This window comes from Coregonus clupeaformis, chromosome 20 (genome assembly GCF_020615455.1).
Source record: "Coregonus clupeaformis isolate EN_2021a chromosome 20, ASM2061545v1, whole genome shotgun sequence".
In the NCBI taxonomy this organism is placed as follows: domain Eukaryota; kingdom Metazoa; phylum Chordata; class Actinopteri; order Salmoniformes; family Salmonidae; genus Coregonus; species Coregonus clupeaformis.
The window spans coordinates 25,109,671-25,127,271 of record NC_059211.1 but is presented as its reverse complement, the minus strand read 5'-3'; the positions used below and the strand labels follow the sequence as shown (position 1 = coordinate 25,127,271).

The window sequence follows — 17,601 nt, the reverse complement described above, 5'->3', positions numbered from 1 at the left end:
AAACTTCACATTTCTCTAGTATAGGCTACTTATCGAATGAACGATGTCAGCAAATGAGCACGATAAATGGTTCGGATATAGCCATTGCCGGTCATTTCATTTGTATCGTCGAGCTCTAGGCCACACACATGGCCATAGCTCGAGCTCTGCTTTATCCCACGGTGGGCCTATTCACCCAACTTGACTGTCTGTTCGCACCGACACATTCTCACACTTAAACACACACACACAATACAAATTCACAAAGTCGCTACAAATGCACAATCAAACGGACAAAATCTGGCACACTCTCACACAAAGAACCCAAGGCACTTATCTCCTCTTACACAATAACATGGGGCTGAGCTCATCTTTACAGATCAATCCTTGGAGAGTTTTGTGTTTCCAACTGAAACCCCAGGGGTGGCCCATTATGCAATCTGTCATCTCGTGTATCAGGCTGTTTTTACAGGCCCTCACCAAGACACACTGCTGTCCTGTCCTCTTAAATATCAGGCTGCTTTTACAGGCCCTTACCAAGACACTGCTGTCCTGTCCTCTTAAATATCAGGCTGCTTAACAGGAATCCTCACCAAGACACTGCTGTCCTGTCCTCTTAAATATCAGGCTGCTTTTACAGGCCCTCACCAAGACACTGCTGTCCTGTCCTCTTAAATATCAGGCTGCTTTTACAGGCCCTTACCAAGACACTGCTGTCCTGTCCTCTTAAATATCAGGCTGCTTTTACAGGCCCTCACCAAGACACTGCTGTCCTGTCCTCTTAAATATCAGGCTGCTTTTACAGGCCCTTACCAAGACACTGCTGTCCTGTCCTCTTAAATATCAGGCTGCTTTTACAGGCCCTCACCAAGACACTGCTGTCCTGTCCTCTTTATTACACATACCGTTCTTTAAAGACATGCTCCGGTAATTTTGCGACTAATAAAATATTTTTTAAACCTGCCGCTTTGGGCTGGATGTGTCAGTGTAGTTCCAAACATGCATAATCTATGAGCAGAATTACTGTCTTCCCTCAATTAGCCACAAAATCCCTAGTTCGAAAGTGACCCTACATTTCCCCTCACGTGGGCCAGCCTCCTAAAAATCGGAGTTCTAGCCAATGAGCTTCAGCCCCTCGCATTTGAGTGACAGCTAGCAAGAGGCCTGCACACCATTATCCAATGAGGTTACAGGGTGGGTTCAGTGGACAAAGCAGAGAGAGAGAGAGAGCGAGAGCAATGACGTGGTGCACTTATGTGACGTAGTATGCAATTTCGGGACCACTTTTGGCTCGAGAGTGATACTTACAGAAGTATACAAAAGTACCGGTACTCTTTAAACCACAAGCTGAAGGACGGTCAGGAAGAAGTGTCACCCTTGGATGTTTTAAGTCCACAATAATGCTTAAACCACATCAGGAGACCACTTTTGAATTCTGGGAAAAATATAAATTTAGATTTTTGGGTGTAGTTACCCTATTTGGTTAGCGATAGTTTCTGTGAAAGCAGCCCATGTGATTGCAGAGTTTGCAAAACAAATGGCCACTGGATTGATGCAAATAATCATGCTATCATTCTGCCAGGTAGGTATAGGCTACTTTGTAGTTAACGTTTAACCAGAAGAAGGTTATCATGTAGCATAATCGCTAACAGCTACACAAAGTGGAGATATACGGCGAGCACCACACACAGGGACAGAGGGATGGATTCCTGTGCCATTTCAGAAAGTTGCAGGAAAATATGAATTACTGATGCATTTTGTTAATGTCTTATTATTAACTTGGGCAAATTAATGCAAGTTCAGTTCAATACATTTAGTTGATTTCCTACTAAGTTCAATACATTTTTATATTGTTGAATTTCGTTTTAATGTCTGGATTCCATGATTTCGTCTGCATTCTCTACAATGCAGATTTTAAAGGGCCCTACCTATGGGTAACCAGACCCCCCTGTTAGCTGTTACATCAGAATGTATATCTACCAGACCCCCGCCTGTTAGCTGTTACACCAGAATGTCCCGCTACCAGACCCCCTGTTAGCTGTTACATCAGAATGCCCCGCTACCAGACCCCCTGTTAGGCTGTTACATCAGAATGTCCCACTACCAGACCCCCTGTTAGCTGTTACATCAGAATGTCCTCTACCAGACCCCCGCCTGTTAGCTGTTACACCAGAATGTCCCGCTACCAGACCCCCTGTTAGCTGTTACATCAGAATGCCCCGCTACCAGACCCCCCCTGTTAGCTGTTACATCAGAATGTCCCTCTACCAGACCCCCTGTTAGCTGTTACATCAGAATGTCCCGCTACCAGACCCCCCTGTTAGCTGTTACATCAGAATGTCCCACTACCAGACCCCCCTGTTAGCTGTTACATCAGAATGTCCCGCTACCAGACCCCCCTGTTAGCTGTTACATCAGAATGTCCCGCTACGCTACGACATGCTGTGAAGAGAGATTCGTCTATAGTTTTTAAAGACACCGTCTCAGATTAATAATCTCTGCTTGTCATCAGCCTGCAGCTATTCCAACAGTCAGTCAGGGTATGAGGAAGACAATGCTACACAACTACACTACTGCTGGATGGATGAAAACAGCACCGGAGAGAGCCTGCCTCTGTGTGTGTGTGTGATATGAACTAAGAGAGAGAGTGTGTGTGTGTGTGATATAGAAAAAGAAAAGTGAGTGTGTATGTGTGTCACTGCAGGGCAGAGAGTATGACTTGAGACGGGCATCCCCGTCACTGCAGGTGGTCCTCTGTAGCACAATTGGTAGAGCATGGCGCTTGCCCAGGGTAGTGGGTTCGATCCCCGGGACCAGGTAGCTTAGTGGATAAGAGCGTTGTGCCAGTAACCGAAAGGTCGCTGGTTCTAATCCCCGAGCCGACTAGGTGAAAAATCTGTCGATGTGCCCTTAAGCAAGGCACTTAACCCTAATTGCTCCTGTAAGTCACTCTGGATAAGAGCGTCTGCTAAATGACGTAAATGTAATACATAAAAATGTATGCACACATGACTAAGTCGCTTTGGATAAAAGCGTCTGCTAAATGGCATATTATTATATTATTACTGCAGGGCAGAGGAGGGTCACACCAGAGCTGGCCTTTGAGAGCCCTTCACTCACACAGACACACGGCCTGGAGACACGGCCCAGGTAGCTTAGTGGTTAAGAGCGTTGTGCCAGTAACCGAAAGGTCGCTAGCCGACTAGGTGAAAAATCTGTCGATGTGCCCTTGAGCAAGGCACTTAACCCTAATTGCTCCTGTAAGTCGCTCTGGATAAGAGCGTCTGCTAAATGACTAAAATGTAAATGTAAATGTAAAATGCACATAAGTAGTGGATAGTCAGCACGATCACAGCACAGAGAGATAAAGTATATGGAACTGACAGGGTCTGTATGAATCCACCCTCAAACTGAACGAGTCGGTTACCTGGTAGAATATATAGGCCAAGTCAAAATGAGAGGTAGACTCCGGACCTAAAACTTATCCAGGACAGAAAACCTATTCCAGGTCAGCCCAGCCAATGCCCTCATTCCACCTGCTTGCTTTCTTAGAATGAAGAACGCTGAATAGTAAGTAGCGACCACACTGAATGCACATAATGTACCCTGAGTAGCATTATCTCTGTACAGTAATAGTCCAGTCTATGCATTGAGCTGTAGGTTGGTTGAGTGTTGCCTGGTGCGTCAGCATTATTCACTCCCCAAATCTAACCAAAGCCAGAGGGGAGCTTTACCGATGTGGCTCCGGATCAGCAGTGAATTAGCCTCATCAGTAAAACTCCTCTCTGGCTGGGGTTTGTGCTGTGGTATATTTGGGGAGTGAATAACGCTGACTGATGAGCCACAGGCTGCTGCTGCTTCCCTGGCCTCCCTCTACTGTGCCTGTCTGTCCGTCTGTCTGTCTGCATCAAGCAGGCTGATCACACTGCACACTACCACAGCTACTGCCCAGAAGCACACAGTAACAGGTTGACTAATAACAAGTATACAGTACTACAACTGCACAGGAGTACTGAAGGTATTACATATAGCCTACACAATGCCTGGCGTCAGTACACAAACACAACAAACCAACAGTCTGGTCACGTGTGGATGTGAGGGAGCTTGTTGATGATTGGTGGTGGGCTGGGAGCACTCCTTACCTGCAGACCCCTACGTCTCAGAATACTGGAGTCATCCATGTTGCTGCTGCTGTCGCACAGTGGAGTCTATATCCAGAAAGCTTCACCCCTCTTTAGGGGTACAGGGTTACAGGTTACCTTCCTCTGGGGTTGTGGTACAGATAAAGAGAGATGGTCCTCTGCGCCAGGATAGGGGCGTGTGAGCACTTTTTAGTGTGGGTGAGTTAGTTCATATTTCCTTCCCTCTCTCCTCTGGTCCAGCAGGATTCATTCAGAGCAGTGTCACCGTCCAGAGGGAAGAAATACCTCTCCTCTCTGTTAGACCGTCTGCTTAACGCATGCCTCGGCAGTCTTGAGGTTTCTGCCGGTTGGTGCAAAACGCTAAACAGTCTTTTCTTTGACTTCTAGTACCGCTTATAAAGTGTCCCTCCCTGATTCACACTGTAGCGTAACTTACTCCTGAAAATGAAAGGCTCAGCAGCATTTGTTTGTTTTCTGTTCTTCTCAATGAGGCCATGCTACATTCCACACGCATGACCAGCACGGCACGGCACTGTCTGTTCGACACTCAGTACAAAGACAGGAACTCAACCGCCCGGGGAACAGACGGGAACGTTATACAGTTCCTCATCTATATGTGGCTCAGATTAGACCAGTCCTCTTCATGTCCCCCTGTACTGGTTTGTTTCCGGTGGAAGTCTGTGCAGCTCCAACGTAACTAGGGTGATAACGGTGATGCGAGCAGCTCCGACGTAACCAGGGTGATAGCGGTTCGCGAGCAGCTCCGACGTAACAAGGGGTGATAGCAGTTCGCGAGCAGCTCCGACGAAACCAGGGTGATAGCGGTTCGCAAGCAGCTGCGACGTAACCAGGGTGATAGCGGTTCGCGAGCAGCTCCGATGTAACTAGGGTGATAGCGGTATGGGTGATGTAACTTCTCTCGTCTTCTCGCTTTCTCTGTGAAGCACGTGTTGTCTCAGCCTCCCTCTGCTCCTCTCCCATTCATCCGTTCAGCGAAGGGCACACCCTCCCTCTCTCTCTCTCATCCACCGAGCCTGCACTGTGCAGGAGAGAGAGCATGCACAGTTACAGCTCTCTGTTTTCTTTATCCCACTCTTCTCTTTCACTCTTTCTTTCTCCGTCCGTCCTTCCGTCCGTCTATCTGTTCCCCACAGGCAGTATTTCTATGGAGACTTCACTACTCCATAATTCATGGACAGTTTGCGATAGACATTAATGATGACAATGGGGCCTCAGGGGGAAGAGGGAGAGAAAGGGGCGCGCAGGCTGATCGTCTGTTCTCACTGCAGCCTGCCGGCTTAATTAGAACAGGACTGTAAAAACACACACTCCACAGCGCTCTTCATCCCTATCTCTCTCTCCCTCCCTGTGCTCTCTCATTTGTCTGAAGAGCTGTTTGGGGAGCCAACCAATCGAACGCGAGCAGGCGGCACTGCATTTACATAGAATGAATGGAGGAGGGGTAGAAGCTCCGCCTCTCGTTCTCTCCTCCTCCTCCTCCTCACTCTGTCGCCACAGACATGCTTCTCTCATCAAAACAAGGGGCTGCGTTTGAACACACACACACGGCATACACAGGAGCACGCGCACACGCACACACACACACACACACACACACACACTGTTCCTCATATACTAATCTGTGGTCAGTGCTGCTTTCTTCTTGCATTATAATTAATTAATCATGAGTGCTCTGATCCGACGGTAAGCCAATTAATTATTTACCAACAATATTTGAACAAAGTCAGTAAGCCTCCTCTTTGTCGTTAACAGCTAGCTACCGTTTCTCCTCTACAGCTAGTCTTTCATTCACCTAGCAATACACTATTCAGGTTGTTTTCAATAAATCAAATAATTTACAAAGATATTTAGTCAGTGATATTTTCATTCATCACCACCAAAAGGCGAGAGCGAGAGAGAGAGAGCGAGAAAGAGAGCGAGAGAAAGATAAGTGTAGAGAAAGAGAAGTGTAGAGAAAGAGAAGTGTAGAGAGAGGGCTGAGAGGGGAACAGGGGATTTAACTCCTGTGTGCTGAAAGGGAAAGACAAGCAGAGAATGGGGAGTGATGGAGGTAGATAAAAATGCACAGAGAAAGGGAGAAGTAGAATGAGGGCAAGAGAGCGAGAGGAAGGAAGGAAGAGCTCTATCCACCCACGCACTTGGTCAGTGAAGGCAGACAGCGCTTTACCAGTGACGTACAAAGGAACTAGAAAGGTACCAGCGGAAGACAGGTACAAAAATAAGTATAAGAAATTCAATTTCTACAGTGTTTTCTTATAAAAGTCATTTTGTCATGATGGAGTAGCAGTTTCTGTAGAAGGGCCAGAGACTCCTAAACGCACTCATCACACAGAATCAACCCTGGAGGTGTCAGCCAGGAGAGCAGACACTACAACCCCCTCTCCACAGGGGACCACTCTTAATGAGGAGGCCCCAGATGTGTGTGTGTGTGTGTGTGTGTGTGTGTGTGTGTGTGTGTGTGAGAGAAAGGGCAAGGGGAGCTGAGGATGCAAGAATGTTGAAGAGACACACCATGGGCCGAGTGACCACTGCGTGAAATACACTTTATGGAAGATTGCGCTGCAGTGGATAGCTGCCGTCTTATGGGCTCCTGACCAATTCTGCTATTTTGTGTGTTTTTACACTGATCTTAACATAATATGATCTTAACTGTTCTATTGGCAAACATACAATCACTAGAGAACAAAATGGACGAGCTCAGTTCGAGAATATCTTATCAACGGGACCTGAAGAACTAATATCCTATGTTTTCGGAGTCATGGCTGAACAAGGACATGGATAATAGACATCTAGCTGGTTTTTCTAACATCGTCCAAGACCGATTGGCAGTTTCGGGTAAGGTTAAGGTTAAGGGGGAGGTGAACAAGAGCTTAACACTTAACAAGAGCTGGTGCGCAATCTCTAATGTTAAGCAAGTCTCAAGGTTTTGCTCCCCTGAGTTAGAATACCTCATGATAAGCTGAAGACCATACTATTTACCAAGAGAGTTTTCATCTATATTTCTCGTAGCTGTCCATTGACCACCACAAACCGATGCTGGAACTAAGACCGCACTCAACGAGCTGTATAGGGCAATAAGCAAACAAGAAAATGCACATCCAGAGGCGGCGCACCTAGTGGCCGCAGATTTTAACGCAGGGAAACTGAAATCTGTCTTACCTCATTTTTATCAGCATGTCACCTGTGCAACTTGAGGCGAAAATACTCTAGATCACCTTTACTGCATACAAAGCTCTCTCACGCCCTCCATTTGGCAAAACTGACCATAACTCTAAGTGCCTGATTCCTGCTTACAAGCAAAAACTCAAACAGAAAGTAACAGTGACGCGCTCAATATGGAAGTGGTCGAATAAAGTGGACGCTCAGCTACAGGACTGTTTTGCTAGAATAGACTGGAATATGTTCTGGGATTCATCCGATAACATTGAGGAGTACACCACATCAGTCACCAGCTTCATTAATACGTGCATCGACGACGGCATCCCCACAGTGACTGTCCGTACATATCCCAACCAGAAGCCATGGATTACAGGCAACATCCGCACTGAGCTAAAGGCTAGAGCTGCCGCTTTAAAAGAGCGCAACACTAATCCGAACGCTTATAAGAAATCCCGCTACGACCTCCGATGAGCCATCAAACATTCAAAACGTCAATACAGGACTAAGATCGAATCCTACTACGCGGTTCTGACGCTCGTCGGATGTGGCAGGGCTTGCAAACTATCACAGATTACAAAGGGAACCCAGACAAGGTAACCTGTCTAAATGACTATCTCTTGTAGCACTCACATCTGTAGCCATGAAATGCTCACATCAACACCATCATAGAGCGATGTTTGTCAGACCATGAGACATCCAGAAAATCGGTCTGATTTGGAAAGGCACAAACCTGTCTATATAAGGTCCCGCAGTTGACAGTGCATGTGAGAGTAAAAACCAAGCCATGAGGATGAAGGAATTGGCCGTAGAGCTCCGAGACAGGATTGTGTCGAGGCACAGATCTGGGGAAGGGTACCAAAACATTTCTGCAGCATTGAAGGTCCCCAAGAACACAGCGGCCTCCATCATTCTTAAATGGAAGAAGTTTGGAACCACCAAGACTCTTCCAAGAGTTGGCCGCCCGGCCAAACTGAGCAATCGGGGGAGAAGGGCCTTGGTCAGGGAGGTGACCAAGAACCTGATGGTCACCCTGACAGAGCTCCAGAGTTCCTCTGTGGAGATGGGAGAATCTTCCTGGAGGGAACCAGGCACCGCTCATCACCTGGCCAATAGCATCCCTACGGTGAAGCATTGTGGTGGCAGCATCATGCTGTGGGGATGTTTTTCAGCAGCAGGGACTGGGAGACTAGTCAGGATCGAGGGAAAGATAAACGGAGCAAAAGTACAGAGAGATCCTTGATGAAAACCTGCTCCAGAGCTCTCAGGACCACAGACTGGGGCAAAGGTTCACCTTCCAACAGGACAAGAACGGAGTAGGCAGATGATGGAACAGCCATAGATTTCTCTGCTTATCTTAAATCGGTCAAAGGTCAAAATGGAAGTAAGCATACGCCGATTAAAACACCTGGTTTTCGGAGCAATCTTTCAAATTATTAGGACATGTAAACACCTTATACCAGTGGTGTATTTGATCTGCGCATGTGCTAGCACCAGCTGAGCGAGCCTCCCTCTTTAGCGCGAGTGAAGTGAGTTTGGAACAACTGAATTTATGCATCTTAGTAGTAGTAGTTTTCACATAAAAACGTTATATCTCCGAATCAAATATGCTTCCCAAAAATAACATGTTCGCTGTGGTAGAACATTTATTTTCATTGGCGAGTGCCATCAGGTAGCTTGATTTCAGATCTGTCCATGTAAACAGGATTATTAGGGAAATCGTTCTTCTTGCAAAGCATATAAACATTTTAATCTAACTATTATATTAATCTGACTATCCACAATAATCACATTATTATGTGCATGTAACAGCACTCATGGTGAGCAATATGTTTGGAACAGCAAATCTCAAAATCACAGTATTGAATTGCAATACATATCGTATTGGCACCTAAGTATTGTGATAATATCGTATCGTGAGGTCCCTGGCAATTCCCAGCTCTAGTTTAGAGGCAGTGGCCAGGGGGCCAGCTGAGACAAGACAATCGCTAGCCCTACGCTATCTCACTGTGTATTTTTAGCCTGCTTGTGTTAGCGTAGCACTCTGTTGCGTTAGCCTGATTCCTGCCGCCAAGGCCTCATGAATATAGTTAACTAACTGTTGCTGTAGTTAACTACAGTCCCCTGTAGCTCAGTTGGTAGAGCATGGCGCTTCCAACGCCAGGGTTGTGGGTTCGTTTCCCACGGGGGGCCAGTATGAAAACGTATGCGCTAACTAACTGTAAGTCGCTCTGGATAAGAGCGTCTGCTAAATGACTAAAATGTAATGTAAAATGTTGCTGTATTATGGTACTGTAGTGTCCTGTTACTTCCTCTCATGGCTCAGCCCGTCCTGTCCTGTCCGTATGGAGGGGCTCCAAAAATCCTTAGTCAGATCACTTAACTAGGGAGGATTTAGTGTGGCCACACACATGCTGTATACACACACACACATCACATAAATGTGACCCCTTTTAAGAAACTAGGCATATGTCGCACGTCACTACTTCACAGGAGAGGCATTAATTTTTTATTTTTTATCAAAATACGTTTTTCATGTACCTTAAGAACAAACTTGCATGCCATCGGTAAATACAAATAAAATTGTTAAATAACGAGTTGGTTTAGCCATGGAAAAATACAGGAACCATCCCGCCAACCATGATTGGCAGAGATAATGGCTGGGCTGGACATGCCGAGAGATGAGTTTGGATTGGTCTGCCATGTAGCATGCTTCTGTCTATAACATGAGCTGCTAAGTATCTGTGGATAATCATCAGCGCAGCTTGTAAATATATATATATATATATTTATTTATTTATTATTATTATTATTTATTTTTTGTCATTTAGCGGATGCTCTTATCCAGAGCGACTTACAGTTAGTAAGTGCATACATTTTTTATACTGGCCCCCGTGGGAATCGAACCCACAACCCTGGCGTTGCAAACGCCATGCTCTACCAACTGAGCTACAGGAGGCCTATGAAGAACTGAAAAAGTAATATTGCTATCGACAAAGCTCAGTGGGAAAAGGTTGTGATGGACTACTCGAGTTCCCAGTTGTTTTGAATGCTGCATTAAGAGTTGGGATTTTGGTTAATTGTTTAGCTAGCTAGCCAGCTACATGTCTAAACAAAAGACTTCACTATGCAAGTAACCATTTCACTGTACCGTTTACACCTTCTGTATCCTATGCATGTGACAAATAAACATAGATTTTATTTGATATAGTGTGTGTTTACCAGAGACGGTAATGTGAAGAACAACATGACTTGCACCAAAGTCAGAATAGGATATAGGCCCTAGCACCAGATAACGTTTATTTTTACTATTACTTTTTGCTACTACTTTCACCACTTGATTTGCACTTCTCGCACCAAAGTACGTTCATCTCTAGGAGACAGAACGCATCTCCTTCCTGAGAGGTATGACGGCTGCGTGGTCCCATGGTGTTTACACTTGCGTACTATTGTTTGTACAGATGAACGTGGTACCTTCAGCCGTTTGGAAATTGCTCCCAAGGATGAACCAGACTTGTGGAGGTCTACAATTTTTCTTCTGAGGTCTTAGCTGATTTCTTTTGGTTTTCCAATGATGTCAACCAGAGGCACTGAGTTTGAAGGTAGGCCTTGAAATACATCCACAGGTACACCTCCAATTGAATCAAATTATGTCAATTAGCCTATCAGAAGCTTCTAAAGCCATGACATCATTTTCTGGAATTTTCCAAGCTGTTTAAAGGCACAGTCAACTTCTGACCCACTGGAATTGTGATACAGTGAATTATAAGTGAAATAATCTGTTTGTAAACAATTGTTGGAAAAAGTTACTTGTGTCATGCACAAAGTAGATGTCCTAACCGACTTGTCAAAACTATAGTTCGTTAACAAGACAATTGTGGAGTGGTTGAAAAACTAGTTTTAATGACTCCAACCTAAGTGTATGTAAACTTCCGACTTCAACTGTATATCCACAGTAAAAACGAGTCCTATATCGACATAACCTGAAAGGCCGCTCAGCAAGGAAGAAGCCACTGCTCCAAAACCGCCATAAAAATGCCAGACTACGGTTTGCAACTGCACATGGGGACAAAGATCGTACTTTTTGGAAAAATGTCCTCTGGTCTGAAGAAACAAAAATAGAACTGTTTGGCCATAATGACCATCGTTATGTTTGGAGGAAAAAGGGTGACGCTTGCAAGCCGAAGAACACCATCCCAACCGTGAAGCACAGGGGTGGCAGCATCATGTTGTGGGGGTGCTTTGCTGCAGGAGGGACTGGTGCACTTCACAAAATAGATGGCATCATGAGGAAGGAAAATTAAATGGATATATTGAAGCAACATCTCAAGACATCAGTCAGGAAGTTAAAGCTTGGTCGCAAATGGGTCTTCCAAATGGACAATGACCCCAAGCATACTTCCAAAGTTGTGGCAAAATGGCTTAAGGACAACAAAGTCAAGGTATTGGAGTGGCCATCACAAAGCCCTGACCTCAATCCTATAGAAAATGTGTGGGCAGAACTGAAAAAGCGTGTGTGAGCATGGTGATCCTAACTGACCTAAAACAGGGAATTTTTACTAGGATTAAATGTCAGGAATTGTGAAAAACTGAGTTTAAATGTATTTGGCTAAGGTGTATGTAAACTTCCGACTTCAACTGTACCATTTTCTAGCTCTGAATCTCCACTTCAATCCATTGTAAAATCACCAAAAGGACAGAATCCAGGTGGTGGGTCACAAATACGCAACGCCCCATAGTATAAGCTAAGCATACACACACACACACACACACACAGCAACAAACATATAGTAGATACACAGAGAGCAACATGCACACACACACTTAATATCACACATCCTCCTGACTTTTTAAGATTCTAAAAAAGCACCTTCAACTACTTGTGTGTGGCTTGGGGGAAATATTTAATTAAACATTTCAAGCCAGTGGCAAGCACACACAGACACACACAAACAGACACACATCGAGCCTGAAAATCACCCGATCTTTGATATCTACAAAAAAGTGAATGCCTGATGTAAACTACTAGTTAGTCATTTGATCCGTGGCAGCTTCCTGATGCTTTTCAGCAGTGGGGGTTTGGATGGCCTAGCCTATGCTAACATCCGGTTTTCTGGGAGACAGTATTTTTGTTTCCCCTGAAAATCGTCAGTGGGAAAACCGCTCAAGCGTCTTTCTATGCTAGGGTACATTGCAGTGGACCCAGGAACTGAATTGCTCTCTCACTGAGGAGAAATACCATGTTCTGCTCAACTTGCAGGAAGTCATACAGAACTGACTCGACTGCTACTGTTCACTGCATCAACACAGAATAGAACAGAAAGTATCATGCAAAGAGGTAGGTGGCCATGGTGAAAACACACAGAGAGAGAGAGAGAGAAAGGGGGAGGGGAGGAGTGTGGGATAGAAGGGAACCGGGAGACCCAATGAGAGACCGTCAGTGTGTAGCGATAATCAGATACAGGTCATCAGCAGAGAGGCAGCCAGACCAACAGGTCATTAGCAGACAGGCAGCCAGACAAACAGGTCATTAGCAGAAAGGCAGCCCGACCAACAGGTCATTAGCAGAAATTAAGTTAGGCCTATATCACACAGAAACACTTCAGAGCAGGAACACACAGCTGCTTTGTGCTTCAGGCAGGAGAGAAGCTATGATGCTACATCCAGCAAAAATCGGAGACTGGAAGCAACGATTCTAGCAGAGAGACAGAGAGAGAAACAGCAAAAACATACATGATCAAATACAAATCTTAAAATCAACTATTAAAGACTACCAGAACCCACTGGATTCTCCAATTACATTAATTAATTACAGGTCAAAATACAAACATTCCAACCCAAAAAGACTTGTGGTATTGATGGTATCCTAAATGAAATGATAAAATATACAGACCACAAATTTAAATTGGCTATACTTAAATTCTTTAACATCATCCTCGGTTCTGGCACTTTCCCAATATTTGGAACCAAGGACTGATCACCCCAATCCACAAAAGTGGAGACAAATTTGACCCCAATAACTACCGTGGGATATGCATCAACAGCAACCTTGGGAAATCCTCTGCATTATCATTAACAGCAGACTCGTACATTTCTTCAGTGAAAACAATGTACCGAGCAAATGTCAAATTAGCTTTTCAGCAAATTACCATACGACAGACCACGTATTCACCCTGCACACCCTAATTGACAAACAACATAAAACAAAGGCAAAGTATTCTCATGCTTTGTTGATTTCAAAAAAGCTTTTGACTCAATTTGGCATGAGGGTCTGCTATACAAATTGATGGAAAGTGGTGTTGGGGGGGAAAAAACATACAACATTATCAAATCCATGTACACAAACAACAAGTGTGTGGTTAAAATCGGCAAAAAACACACACATTTCTTTCCACAGGGCCGTGAGGTGAGACAGGGATGCAGCTTGAGCCCCACCCTCTTCAACATGTATATCAACGAATTGGCGAGGGCACTTGAACAGTCTGCGGCACCCGGCCTCACCCTACTAGGATCTGAAGTCAAATATCTACTGTTTGCTGATGGTCTGGTGCTTCTGTCACCAACCAAGGAGAGCCTACAGCAGCACCTAGATCTTCTGCACAGATTAGACCTAGGCCCTGACAGTAAATCTCAGTAAGACAAAAATAATGGTGTTCCCAAAAAAGGTCCAGTTGCCAGGACCACAAATACAAATTCCATCTAGACACCGTTGCCCTAGAGCACACAAAAAACTATCCATACCTCGGCCTAAACATCAGCGCCACAGGTAACTTCCACAAAGCTGTGAACGATCTGAGAGACAAGGCAAGAAGGGCCTTCTATGCCATCAAAAGGAACATAAAATGCAACATACCAATTAGGATCTGGCTAAAAATACATGAATCAGTTATAGAACCCATTGCCCTTTATGGTTGTGAGCTCTGGGGTCCGCTCACCAACCTAGAATTCACAAAATGGGACAAACACCAAATTGTGCATACAGAATTCTGCAAAAAGAGAATTACTTGACACATTGGAAAGAACAAACAAAAAAACTGAGCAAACTAGAATGCTATTTGGCCCTAAACAGAGAGTACACAGTGGCAGAATACCTGACCACTGTGACTGACCCAAAATGAAGGAAAGCTTTGATTATGTACAGACTCAGTGAGCATAGCCTTGCTATTGAGAGAGGCCGCCGTAGGCAGACCTGGCTCTCAAGAAGACAGGCTATGTGCACACTGCCCACAAAATGAGGTGGAAACTGAGCAGCACTTCCTAACCTCCTGCCAAATGTATGACTATATTAGAGACACATATTTCCCTCAGATTACACAGACCCACAAAGAATTCAAAAACAAATCCACATTTTGATCAACTCCCATATCTATTAGGTGAAATACCTCAGTGTGCCATCACAGCAGCAAGATTTGTGACCTGTTGTCACAAGAAAAGGGCAACCAGTGAAGAACAAACACCATTGTAAATACAACTCATATTTATGTTAATGTTCTTCCCTTTTGTACTATTTGCACATCATTACAACACTGTATATAGACATAATATTACATTTGAAATGTCTTTATTCTTTTGGAACTTCTGAGTGTAATGTTTACTGTTTTTTATATATTATTTATTTCACTTTTGTTTATTATCTATTTTACTTACTTTGATAATGTAAACATATGTTTCCCATGCCAATAAAGTCCCTTTGAATTGAGAGAGAAAGTGAGACAGAGAGCAGCAGTACAGAGAGCTGGCAGAGAAACCATCACATAAACCCCATAATCTGGAGACAGATAAGAAAACGCTGACTACGGCTTCTCAAGTTCCAACAAAAGAGTGAGAGGGAAAGTCTTGTTCCTATTCCCAATCCCCAAACCCCAGAGTCAGTCAGTCCCATGCTGAGCTCCATTCCAGAGCTGGCAGAGCGTAGCTAACTGCTTATCTTAGGGAACATCCCCCAGGCTGCCTGTAGTGTGTCGGGCCAAAGGCCTCCCCACTGGTTCCTCCCCTGGTCTGCTGGTCTAATTGAGCTTCCCAGCTTCTCAGAGTCGTAGTTAGAGCCAGTCAGGGGAGGGAGGGGAGAGTGAGACTAGGGCTTTAGATTGCATTCTCATTGGGCTGTTCCTCACTGGGCTGCCTGCCTGGCCCTTTTATCATTGACTACTATCACAGACAGACATGCTGTAGCACTCCACCGTCCTACTCCAGCCAGATTAGAAGAAACTTAGTAGAAGTACAGCACAACAGGAAGCAGCATGGTTGGAAGACTTCCTGTATTGGGAAACACTTCAACAACTAGAGGATCTATGTGTCCAATAGAGATGAGGTGGGACAGTAGGCATATGAATATGAAGATATATTTAAACAACTTCCACATGACCCTCTGGTAACACTAAGCCTTCATTTAGACCCAATTATCCGCTGTTAAAACACAGAGAAAGAGCAATAGCATGCTAGCAGCCCCACTAAATGAATAAAATCACTATCTCCACTAAGTCTGTCTCCTCCTGAATGCTAGCCCTCCAGGTCCAATTTTTGTGAATAGCATTCTCCAGCCACTCTGGAGACATAGCTACATACATACCATAAACAAACACAGCACCACAGTCACAAAGGCCCCAGCGTCCGTCCCCAACAAAAGAGACTTGATTTCAGACGTGGCCTGCTGGAGGGGAGGGGACGGCTAAATAGAGTACGTTTTTCTCTCCCTTTCCTTCCTGGGCCCAAACACAGCCTTGTTAAAGCAGGGAGAAATAAACACAGGCTTCCTTTCCTCACCGTCAGGTCTCCGAGGGTCCACACAGACAGCCAGTCTGCTGTCCTGGTCCTCTCCGTCGGCTCTTCATCCTCGTCATCATTCATCATCATGTTAGATCAGACCAGGTATCATATAACACATACACCAATGTCAACCCACACGCCAAAACAAAGCTCCGGTCTTTCTCTGTCTCTTTCTCTCTCCCTTACCCCTGATACCAACGTGAAGCAGCATTTGCCATGTTCTCTTCTTACTTCAAAAGCCTCTCATCTCGGGACAAAGTAGGAAGTGGGGCAAGACGCCAGGCCAGTGCCCTAGCAGCACAGACACAGCAGGGGGGGAAAGGTTTAGAGAGCACCTTACAAGATGATGAGTTTAGACGGAGCACCCACCTACTGTAATGTACTAAAGAGGAGTTTGGAGAAAGCAGTGAAGCACTTAATCCAACAATGCCACCCACTTCCTCCTGACCTGCCAAGAGAAGCTTAACCAATCCTCATTAAGACAGGAAGCACACAGAAATCAGCACTCAACTGACCAATCGCTGAACTGAAAATCAGGTCACTAGCCAATGGATGAACGTGAGAAGGTCTAGGTGTCTTAACTAGAGCTGAGCCAGGGTTCCCAAACTGGGTTCCCCAACTGGTGATTTTATTTGGAGGGGAGCTAGCCGTGTTTGTTAAGCGGCTACCGCTACGCTAGGCTAGGACCAGGAGCTGATGTTATCCAGGTGGAAACAGGCTCAGACATTTGAGGAACGAGGACATTTCTGTTGTTGAGGAATGAGGACATCACTTCTGTGCTGAGGTACTAGGACATCACTTCTGTTGTTGAGCAATGAGGACATCACTTCTGTTGTTGAGCAATGAGGACATCACTTCTGATGTTGAGCAATGAGGACATCCCTTCTGTTGTTGAGCAATGAGGACATCCCTTCTGATGTTGAGCAATGAGGACATCCCTTCTGTTGTTGAGCAATGAGGACATCCCTTCTGTTGTTGAGCAATGAGGACATCCCTTCTGTTGTTGAGCAATGAGGACATCCCTTCTGTTGTTGAGCAATGAGGACATCCCTTCTGTTGTTGAGCAATGAGGACATCCCTTCTGTTGTTGAGCAATGAGGACATCCCTTCTGTTGTTGAGCAATGAGGACATCCCTTCTGTTGTTGAGCAATGAGGACATCCCTTCTGTTGTTGAGCAATGAGGACATACCTTCTGTTGAGGAATGAGGACCACTGCTGCTGTCCTCTTAACTGTGCTGCTGCTCTCTACAAGGAAAGTACATTTCATTCCCCTGAGGCAGAGATAAAACACAACCCATATGTAATAAACAGAACATACACACGCACACGTCATCAAAAAAGTACTCACACCTCAGCAGGAGGGAGAAAAACATGGATGGAGAGGAAAGAGGACATTCCTGAAATACTACCTGGATGAAAGACTAAGAAATGCATAGCTAACGTCAAGCGTGTCATACAGTCCCAAGTAGCTACTCTATCTGGATATACAATATGGTTATTTTCATTCTTCAACACAGACAAAGCACTTTGAAACAT

The 17,601-nt window shown here is 45.0% G+C and overlaps 1 protein-coding gene and 1 non-coding gene across 2 annotated transcripts in view; one reads left to right on the top strand and one right to left on the bottom strand.

The window, feature by feature from the left end:
* The window catches only part of LOC121534060 (microtubule-associated serine/threonine-protein kinase 2-like), a 248,356-nt gene that overhangs the window by 126,486 nt on the left and 104,269 nt on the right, over nt 1-17,601 (bottom strand). The window lies entirely within an intron of this gene.
* On the top strand, nt 9,419-9,493 carry trnag-ucc. The gene has a single exon. It is a non-coding gene; the product is annotated as a tRNA-Gly (tRNA).